The sequence below is a fragment of the Camelus ferus genome, chromosome 19 (genome assembly GCF_009834535.1).
Source record: "Camelus ferus isolate YT-003-E chromosome 19, BCGSAC_Cfer_1.0, whole genome shotgun sequence".
Taxonomy (NCBI): Eukaryota; Metazoa; Chordata; class Mammalia; order Artiodactyla; family Camelidae; genus Camelus; species Camelus ferus.
Genome location: NC_045714.1, coordinates 19361693 through 19371571, shown reverse-complemented (window position 1 = coordinate 19371571; position 9879 = coordinate 19361693). Strand labels below are relative to the sequence as shown.

Here is a 9879-nt window from a genome sequence, read left to right as displayed (position 1 = left end):
CATATTGGGACACTGTCCCTGACGCGTTGCTTTTCCTTCCCTAATGTATGACTCAGTCCTCATAATGTCAAGATGGCTGCAGCAGCTCCAGCCATCACTTGCTTATAACTTATTGGCCAGAAGTGTTTGCATGACCACACAAAGCAGTGAGAAAGGCTAGGAGATTAAGTTTTTAGCTTTCATAGATTCCAAGGTAGAGGCGAGCAAAGGAGAGGGGGATGGAAAAGGAATCCAGGCGAGCTAAGCCACAGGGTCTCCCACACATGGTAATGGCTTCCAGGGATGAAGGACACACGAAAAAGCATGTGCTTTTCGGGGGAAGGGCAGATTTGGTTTGGGGTGGATTGAATCTGAGCTGCTGGCATGGTTATCCCGAAAGACTGGTGATTGCATCTGCTCCAGCCTGACACATTTTACTGTCCCTTAACATAGAAGTGGCATACCTAGAAATGCTTGAATCAAGCCTACCTATTGTAGATGGTGCACAGGACACACTGGGGAGGCAAAGAAAGGAATTAAGGCACAGGTCTGGGCAACCAGACTTTTCATCTTCTTGACCTTCATAATTGTCAAACAATACACACTTGACGTATGACTCAAAGTGGACCCACAGGACTCATTTCCAGGGCTTTTGGGGATTACTGGCAAAAGGCAACTTATTTTTAACTTGGGTTGTTGATATTTGGCGTATAAGTGGAGCCACTGGCTGGACACCTGGCTATTATTCAGCACAGTGGTGCCGACAAATGGCTCCACGAGGATGGCCCTATGTCTACCAGGACCTGACAAGATGGCACGTGGGATGAGAAGGCAGCTCTCCTGGGCACAGGTGGAAGCCATGAGACGGGGCTGCCATCCCTAGTCTAGAACATGTGGCTGTCCTAAGGCAGCAATGTCACAATCACAAGAACGAATATGGTTCAATGACAGGTTTTGTAAATTCTTACTAATGTTTAGCCATTTTTATGGAAGGCAGATTCTGTACAAGATTTGAAAATAAAAAACAACATGCAACAGTAGATATTGCAGCAGTGGTTTTAGTGGCAAAGACAGCAAAATGTAAATATCCAACAGCAGTAAAACGGATGGTGAATTACGGCCTGTCCACATATGAGCAAGTTATACAGCCTTTAAAATGTGTGTCCAACAAATTTTAGTGACAATGGGAACTGCCTATGATATAATGTGAATACCAAGTTACATAAACAGCGTAATTCTTTTTTTTTCGGGGGAGAGGTAATTAAGTTTATTTATTGACTTATTTTTTAATGGAGGTCCTGGGAATTGAACCCAAGGCCTTGCACATGCTAAGCACGTGCTCTACCTCTGAGCTATGCTCTCCCCCAACAATATAATTCTAATATTTTTTTTCTCTAAAAAGCCTTAATTTGCACCTAGGAGAGATTGGAATGAAATTTATCAACATACAGTTTTTGCCTTGGATAGTGAGATTGTGACTAATTTTAATTTTCTTCTTTATCCTTATATTTTCCAATGAGTTCCTACTTTTCACTATCATGAAAAAATATATATTATTTGTTTAAAGGTAGGAAAAAAGAAGCCCCCAGTCTCTGGTCATCATTCCGAGTCTGTCCTTAACATTAAACCATCCTTCCCTTGTCTCAGCTGTGTAAGGTTTTAAATATAGCTAAGTACATTAAAATACCCTCCTGTGAATAAGAGTTGAGCCTCTGTCCAGGTTCGTCTTCCTCGCTGGATTATACATTCCTTGATGGTGGGCCTCTCGCCTCGGTCCCCTCTGTCCCTGTCCTGTCCTGGACACACTTGAAATCTGATACGTCTCTTGTTGAAGTGAGTGGCTGTGTGCAGCCCTGGCTGGTAGTACCCTGTGGCGGAAAGAGAAATCGAGAGATACCAAGAGCCAAGACTTCATCCTAAAGAAGGTGACCTCCAGGCAGGACTCTGCGCCTCCCTGTGCGTATCTGGGAAGTGGGAATAAAGCAGCATCCTCTTCGCGGCGTGGACGTGAAGATGTCAGGAGTTGGTAGAGCTCAGGTCCTCATTACGGTGCTGGGCGCACAGGAAGCGCGCAGAAGCTCCTGGGCAGGGCTGCCCGTCCCCCTGGCTGGGGACCACTTCCCCGAGCTCTAACTGCATCGGAAGCTGTGCTCGGGCCCCCCAGCCCCCCTTCCCCACCTTCTGCCTTTTAGCAGCTCCCTCGCAAACTTTTTCCCCTCCTGGGATCACAAACCCCCTGAAATCGGAGATTTATTAAACTTTATAGTCCCTTCGATACGTTGCACCTGGCAGGTACTCAATAAAACCTATTTAATTAACTTTAAAATAATGTGTTTACTTCTCCTCCCCGGCGCCCTAATTTTTCTTTTTAAACCACAGCATCCCTTACACCTTAGTGTTCATGTCCTCTGCTCTCTGCAGGCCAGCTCCTAGAGGAAGCCTCCCTCCACTGCACGAGTAAGGGCAGGAGCTGGACAACTGAACGGGAGGCCATTTGCCCGGGAGCACAGCCGGGAGATGGTAAAGACACACTCGAACCAGGTCCCCATTTGGGATACCCTCACTGCCATCCCCGAGAAGCTGATCTTCAATGTAGAGAGGAAGGGACACACGTCACGTTTTCCCTTTCCTGCCACCTGAGGGTGGATGAGCCACGCGTGCAGCTCCTGGGCACCCCGTCCACGGTCTCCCGAGTGAGTATTTATTTATCATAAAATCCATTCATGGTCCCAGGCTGCTCAGTCACCCTTGCCCCAGTTCCCCAGCAGGTCTGCAGGGGATAGATGTCAATTTTTGGATTATTCACAGATCTAGGGGTCTAACAGAGGTGAACTTCAGAGCAACAGTCCGGGGGGAGGGGAAGACTTCCAGAGCCAGGACCAGGAGCTGTTCTGGTACCTGAGCTCCGCCCTCCCTCATATAAGGCACCACCCAGGAAGTGTTCACCAAGCACAGGACCAGCCCCTACCTGGAAGCCGGTGGGTCCTCGTTGCGTTAGGCAACCTCACTCACTTGCTTGATCGGAGTGTTTTCCTCCAGCCCAGGGAGAAGTCGGTCTGTTGAGACCTGCCTTCTCCCCTCCAGGAGCCAGGTGAGAATTCCCGGGTGGGTGAGCCCCGGAGTTTTCGAGGGCACGTGTGGATGGGCAATGACCTGTTGGCTCTGCTGATTTCGGAGCCTCTGGAGAAAGCTTCCTGTTTAATCTGCAAATAAAAGTTCCACGTTTGATGGTGCGATCGCGGCTTGCTCGGCATCTCACGGTGGTATTGGAGCATCTGTCTTCCTGGCACGTGACTCCCAGACTGAACTGCCATCCGCTGGATGCCACACGTAATGCTGCTGTTCAGGAGAGGAGGCATGCTACCAGCAGGCTTCAGAAGTGATTTTTTTTTAAATTAAAAACCTTATTTATGTTTCCTCCAGAATAGTCTAAGCCCCTCCAGGAGGAGACACAGTGCTCTCTGTTTAGCTGGTGAGGCAGAGGAAACAAAAACCACATTATGTGTAACATCCCTGAAGCCAAATGACAATATTTACCTCCCCATGGTAACTTGACGTGCATAATTGTCTGTGCTTAGAAAAGAAGATGGAAGAAAAGGTTCAATGAACACCCACCTGGGTGCTGTGAACGATGTTGTTCCAACAGAGACAGAAGTTGAGGAGGAGGATTTAGGCGGAGGGAAGGAAGCGATGGTACTTGAATGTCCTTAGGCGAGGAGTGGAGAGCGTCGCCTGCAAGCTGAACGGTTTCCCTAGTCATCCGGGATGGGACATCCTTGAACAGCTGTGTCATCGCTTCCCCCGTGAACCACCTTCCGTGCTGCTGGCTCAAAGGTCAGGCTGTAAGAGCGCCGATGCAGCGAGGCGAGCTCAGGCAGAGGAATAAGGCTGACTCTGTGGAAGGGTCCGCAGTGGCCTTTGTGACCAACCCAAGTTCAGCTGGGCTGGCGGGACCGATGGCAGCGTGTGGCGTAGTGCCGCGCTCACGTCCCCGCCGTCCTGGCCGGCTTCCACCCCCGGCAGGCCAGCACCGGCGCCTCTCTCGTGGTAGACCGACTGCCCCCCACTCAGGTCAAGGGCACACGGAGACCCTGGAGTTGCTGACCAAGGCGGGTGGCTGCGGGGGTCTAGACGCCCAGGCTCTCGTGCCTTGCCCGCCCCACACCCACATTCCCACAGCCCGGCGCCTCTCCCGAGCGCCCCTGTGGGAGTGAGATGGAGCCCCTCCACGGGGCTTGGCTGGACCCTGCAGTCTGGTCCCGCCTTTCCACCCCGACCACGTTCTCTGGGACCGTCTCCTAGGAGACACTTCACATGAGCCCAGGGACCACTGACGGTGGGCTCGGGCAGCCGTCCGCGTGCAGGAGCAGGAGGCTCGGCTGCTGGGCCACAGCCGACGGGAGCAAGGATGAGGGTCTGGCCCGCAGCAGCCCGTCAGGAGTGTGGCTGGCCGGGGACGCCCGCCCCACGGGACGGGCCCTGGCGGTCAGCGGGTCACCCCTGTCGTCTTATCTGCTCTTGCTCAGTTCAAATGGGAGACAACACAGCTGGTTTGGTGACCCCGGGAAAAGCAGAAGGACAACGGAGAGCAGGCGTCTCACCAAAATGGCAAAGCGTTAGACTGGTGGCCGCTGGCCAGCGGGGCCATGGGCCCGCCTTCCGTTGTTGGGGATTGTTTTGTGCCGCGTGACCTCGGTCCTGCCTGTGCTCCGGTCAGCTGAGGGCTGGCTGAGGGGAGGCCGAAGTTATTCTGTCCTGGTCATCTCTGTACAGTCCTCCTCCCCACCCCCTGCCCCTCGGCCTCCACGACCATGTTCTTTGCAAACTGAAAAAGCTTTAACAGGTACAAAGAAGAAGGTGAAAAAAAAAATCCCACACCAAGTTCTAGAAATCAGAAACAGTTCCACAGCCCTGATTCGCATTTTTTAAAACGTACATACCTATGTGTACGTATTTCACAAAGTTGGGGTTGTATGTTGCTTCCCATGAGCATTTCTCACGCCCTGAAATACTCCCTCAGAGCAGGTCTGGCGTGCTGTTCCCTAACAGGGTGAAGCATCACTTCCTGAGCCACTGTGAGCGCCGCCGCGCTGTCCGCTCTCACACGGACCTGTGAATGTGGGCCTGAGTGCTCACCTCTGAGTGGTGGGGTGGCCAGTCGGGAGGTGTGCAGGTCCAGCGAGCCTCCGTATGGCTGAGCCCACGGTTCCCACACAGGGCTGCACACCGGGGTCCCTTGGGGCCCGTCTCAGAGGTTGTGATTCGAGGGCCCTGGGGGTGGTCCGGGCTTGGTGTTTTATGAGTTTTAAGGAGGCTCCCAGGTGACGCTGTTAGGAGCGCGATCACTGTGCCGCATTGTTTTGCAGGCCGTTTAGCTTTAGGTGTGAGAGTCTCTGATGACAGGAGACCACCCCTCCCGACTCTGTCCGTTCCCAGTAGCACGCACTTAAGCCTTTAGCACGTGTCCAGCCTCCTCAGCGGGCCAGCGGCAAGACCTGGATGCATTTCAGACTTCTCTGAGCATCCTGCTTCCTGTCAGAGGGGTCACTGTTGACCTTGAGCTGGGGGTTTGCTAGTCAGGACCGCTCCCCTGGACAGCTCTAGGGGGTGCACCTTGGGGTTTGAGGAGCTCAAACCTCAGGTCACCATCTGCAAACTTGGCCCAAAAACCTAAGCCTTGGAGATCTTGCCAGGCAACTTTAACTCAACTTTTAATCACAAATTGAGTTGTTTTTTTTTTTTTTAACGAGACACATGCAGCTTTATTTCATAATCTGTAAAAAGTTGCACTCTGGCTGAGTGACGCATTCCCTGTCTGAGCAGAAAGCGAACACTACGCCTGGAAAGCCCCTTGCTAAGATCAGACTGTGTCACCCTGAGCTGATGTCGCGATACCCTCAAAGCTGCGCCTTCTACTGTGTGGCAGTTGCTTTCACCCTCCTCCCGGCGACACTCTCTGGGTGGCTGTGAGCCCCTCACACAGCAGCAGACTGAGCACAATTCACCCTGGACAGGCTGCCCTTACAGATTGGCCCCTTCCCTCCTACTAAAGGGAGTTCACAGGAGTAAGAATCCTTCTGAGAAATGGGTTCTATCCCAATTTCATTTTTTGTCCATTAAGTCTGCCAAAACCAAGGCTAAACTTATCAAACATGATACTGTGTTAACGTCTGCTCCTCTCTCCCCAGCCTTTTCCTCATTATCTGCATTAGTTTTCAGGCCCCACCTCTCCCTTTGGGGGGATCGAGGGATGGAGAAGCACTCTTCATCTCAGCCCTGGAGGCTCTGAGGACATCTGGAATGAGGTATCAGACGCTGCAGAGACAGCAGTTGTGCACAGAAGAGCAGAGGACCGAAATTTTGTTTCTCACCTTCCTGTGCTAAGAGAGTCCAGTAGTTAAGCCGCATTCACTCCTTGGGGAAAACTCCACACTGCATCAGGACCTCATCATTCGTGGGCTTCTATAGACCAGTGTACGTGAATTCATTTGGAAGGAGAAGGTGGCTGGCCACCCTGCCTGCTTCTCTGTGTAACAGGCTCCCCTCTATTGGTCACAGTCCGTCCACAGTCCAAACAGTAAGTATGATCGTCCACGTTCCTCAGAGCTGCTCTCTCCTGAAGTCACTCTGCAAATCTTGCTGACCGATTTCGAACTGAAAGAGACTGCAGTGGCCTAGCCAACCTAGAACTCTGTTCTGCGTATTTCCCCTAAAAACACCACTGAAAATGCAAAAAAAAAAAAAAAAAAGTCCCTTTTTCAGTATGTGTTTTGCAGAAGCTCTGCAAGAAAGCATGTCTAAAACCACAGAACTATGCGCACACAAACACAGACACGTGCTCACGTACATACGTCAGGATCAAAGACTCTCAGCTACACAGTTGGGAAAGTAGAGGGCAAAGCCGGCAAGAGAAGATATGGAGATCTGATCAGCTAAAGATGCTGGAATGGGACGGTAATGGCATGGAAGTGGTTCTCGGTACACACACAGAGGAGGATGGGCAGGCAGAGGGGATGACAGGTCCAGGATATCAGAGAGCATGTCGGTGGCCAGGCAGGAGTTAAAGATCGATGTCAGCTTGCTGGATGAAGTGTTATATAATTATGGCATGTTGTTGGAAGGAGGATGGATTTGCATGGTCCAGGGCAGGAGCATCTGCTCAGCAGGACACCTCCATGGTCTGGTGTCTGTCCGGAACATCAGGGGGCTCAGGACTCCTGAGTCCCGTCTGACTGACTGCTGGTGACCAACCGGCTGAAGGCACTTTCTCCAGAGCTCATGCTGCCCGAGGTGGAGTGGGTCCGTGAGCGGGCAAGCCGGGTCATGCTGGCAGACGGGATGCAGCCGATTCCCTGCAGAAAGTACCTGAAGGCCTCGGTGAGTTCCCCAGGCTGAACTACTGGGGCAGTCCACCACAGTCTGCCGTCTTCAGCAAAGTTGTATGTACAGGATTCAGGCGAGAATTGCATTCAACCACAGCCTCGACCGCAGGTGAGCTGTCACCCACCACCAATACAGTGGAACACCTCAGTGTCTTTGATTTGTTTTCACTTTGGCCCAAAATGGGTCTTTCAATCTCCAGGTCTCTGTGTCTGTTATAGGAACCCAGGAAGAGCTGTAGATTTTCTTGGTTGATATCTTGGGCAATACACAGTCTGTAGGTTTGAATCAGATCCAGGTTGGCCTGCAATTCTTCCTGCCCAAAGTGATGAGCCAAAATAATGTCCACAACATTGGTCGTCAAGCCTGAGAGTTTGGAAGCTGCCCAGTCTATCTAGCCTTTGGCACAAGGGTCAACGTTAATGAACACAAGACCTTCCACAAGCTCTGGGTGATTGAGCGCAAATCTGTTGAGGATGTAAGCTCCAGCTCCAACCCCAATGACGCTTTTCAGATTTAAGTGGGTGAGAACAGAAGGCAGCATCTCAGCCAGCTCATCCATTGTGGGGTACTGGTACCCAGTTGGGAAAGGGGGTGCCTTCCTGCTGGCCTGGAGGGTCCACATGACAGAGAGCAAAATGCTGGGTGATCTCCTGCATATCCTCAAAGTTAAAGAATGCACTGAAACAGGGTTTATGATTGAGGCCAGTGTCATGGTATGTCAGAATGACCGGTCTGTTTCCCTTCGGTAGGCCTCTTGAAGCGACGTGGACCATATGGTGTGTTGTTCCTATATGATGTTCCTCTGAATGTGATCCCTTATTCTCCAGGCTTACAAAGCAACCTGACATCCTATTGGCCCCCAACACACTTCTCCATCCTGGGCTGCCTCTCCCCCTGGCAGTCAAAGTCCTGGAAGTTTCGTGTTCCATTTTTATCATTCAGAAGTGGTTTGATCTCTGTGAGTGGAACATCCTGAAGTTCATCCATGAGGACAGATGAGAGCAGAGGATTCTCAAGAATAAATCAGTAACTCTGAGGCTTGGATACCCACCCTCAGCTCGGCAGCTGTGGCAGCCGGAGTGGGCACAAATTGAGATTTTTAAAACCACATTCCAAGCACATAGCATGGGGGATACACAGAAGCTGCTCAAAAAATACCTACTGAATGAAACAATGATCAGTCCAGAGATACAGAGCGATTTGCCCAGGGTCACACAGTGAAATAGCAAAGTGTCCCCTCCTCCTCTCTCTGTGCCCTGGAAGCCCTTGTTCGGAGGATGGTGGCGTCCTCGTGGCGCTGACCTCTCCCCCCCGCGCTGTCAGTGTCTCTGCAGGAGCCTTCTCTCTCCTGCTGGACAGAAGCTCCTCCAGGTCAGGCGTTTGCTGTGTTCCCCTCCCACAGCCTGGGGGTCCCAGGTGAGGGCCCTGCACAGGGCACGAAGTCAACATTGTGTGTTCCCTCTGATGCTGTAGGCTCTGGGCCTTTGCATTGGTGTGTGAGGCTTTGTGTGGCTTCCCTTATTGTGCTGCAGTAGGGTTTTGGTCACTTTTTGCTCTTGTTGGTGGCTTCTAATTTGTAGCTTCCAAATTGCCATGGGCAAGAAATCAAGAAATCAAAAACCAAAATTGAGTGAGCGTGGGCATCCACATGCACACACATGCACACACACATGCACACACACATGCACACACACACACACATACACGGTCAGTTCTTGTTCTCTGTGATAGCTGTGTTCCGCAAAGTTGCTATGAACACTGAACTAGCCAACACCGAACCAGTGCTCCTGGAGGAAATATAGGATTGGGTTCCCACGAGCCTCTGGTCACACCACAGAACAACCCAGAGCCGGGCGGGCAGTCTGAGTCCTGACCATGTGTCCACACCCGCTCCGCCACTCTGCTTTGTAACTTTGTGAGCTGGCAATAAGCCCATTTCAGGCACCTCTTTTGGTCACTTCCGTGTGAACGAGTGCTGATTAATTTACCCACTTAACAAAAAATGCCTCTTGCTGGATTCTGAAAATGAAATACCACCACTGTTGCTCTTCTGCAGTGACAGGAAGCTCTCTGCCTAATCAGGCAGTTTACAAAGATCGCTTTTATGCCGACCACCTTCCTGACACACAAGCATAGGGAAACATTTATTGAGCACCAGCTGTGTACCCGGCAGGGGAGTAGGCTTTGGAGATTGCAAAACAAATACGTCAGCCTAAACCTTCAAAGCTTGCATGGTTTAAACTTTTTTTCAACTACTTTTCTATTTTGAGGATCTTTCTATTTTTAAATTTTTTTTTTGGGAGGGGAGGTAATTGGGTTTCTATTTATTTTTATTTTTGCTATTTTTTAAAAACACCTTTGTTGTGATATGGTTCCATTTATTTATTTTAGTGGGGGTTGAACCCGGGACCTCACGCATGCCAAGCAGCTAAGCACGCGCTCTACCCCCGAGCTCTACCCTCCCCAACCCCGCCTTTCAACTTCTAAAATACTGTAGGTAAGTTATAAGGGAAAACA

The 9879-nt window shown here is 51.0% G+C and overlaps 1 pseudogene; it reads right to left on the bottom strand.

The window, feature by feature from the left end:
• Positions 1 to 6147: 6147 nt before the first annotated feature.
• Positions 6148 to 8085, bottom strand: LOC102519011 (annotated as a pseudogene).
• Positions 8086 to 9879: the final 1794 nt, after the last annotated feature.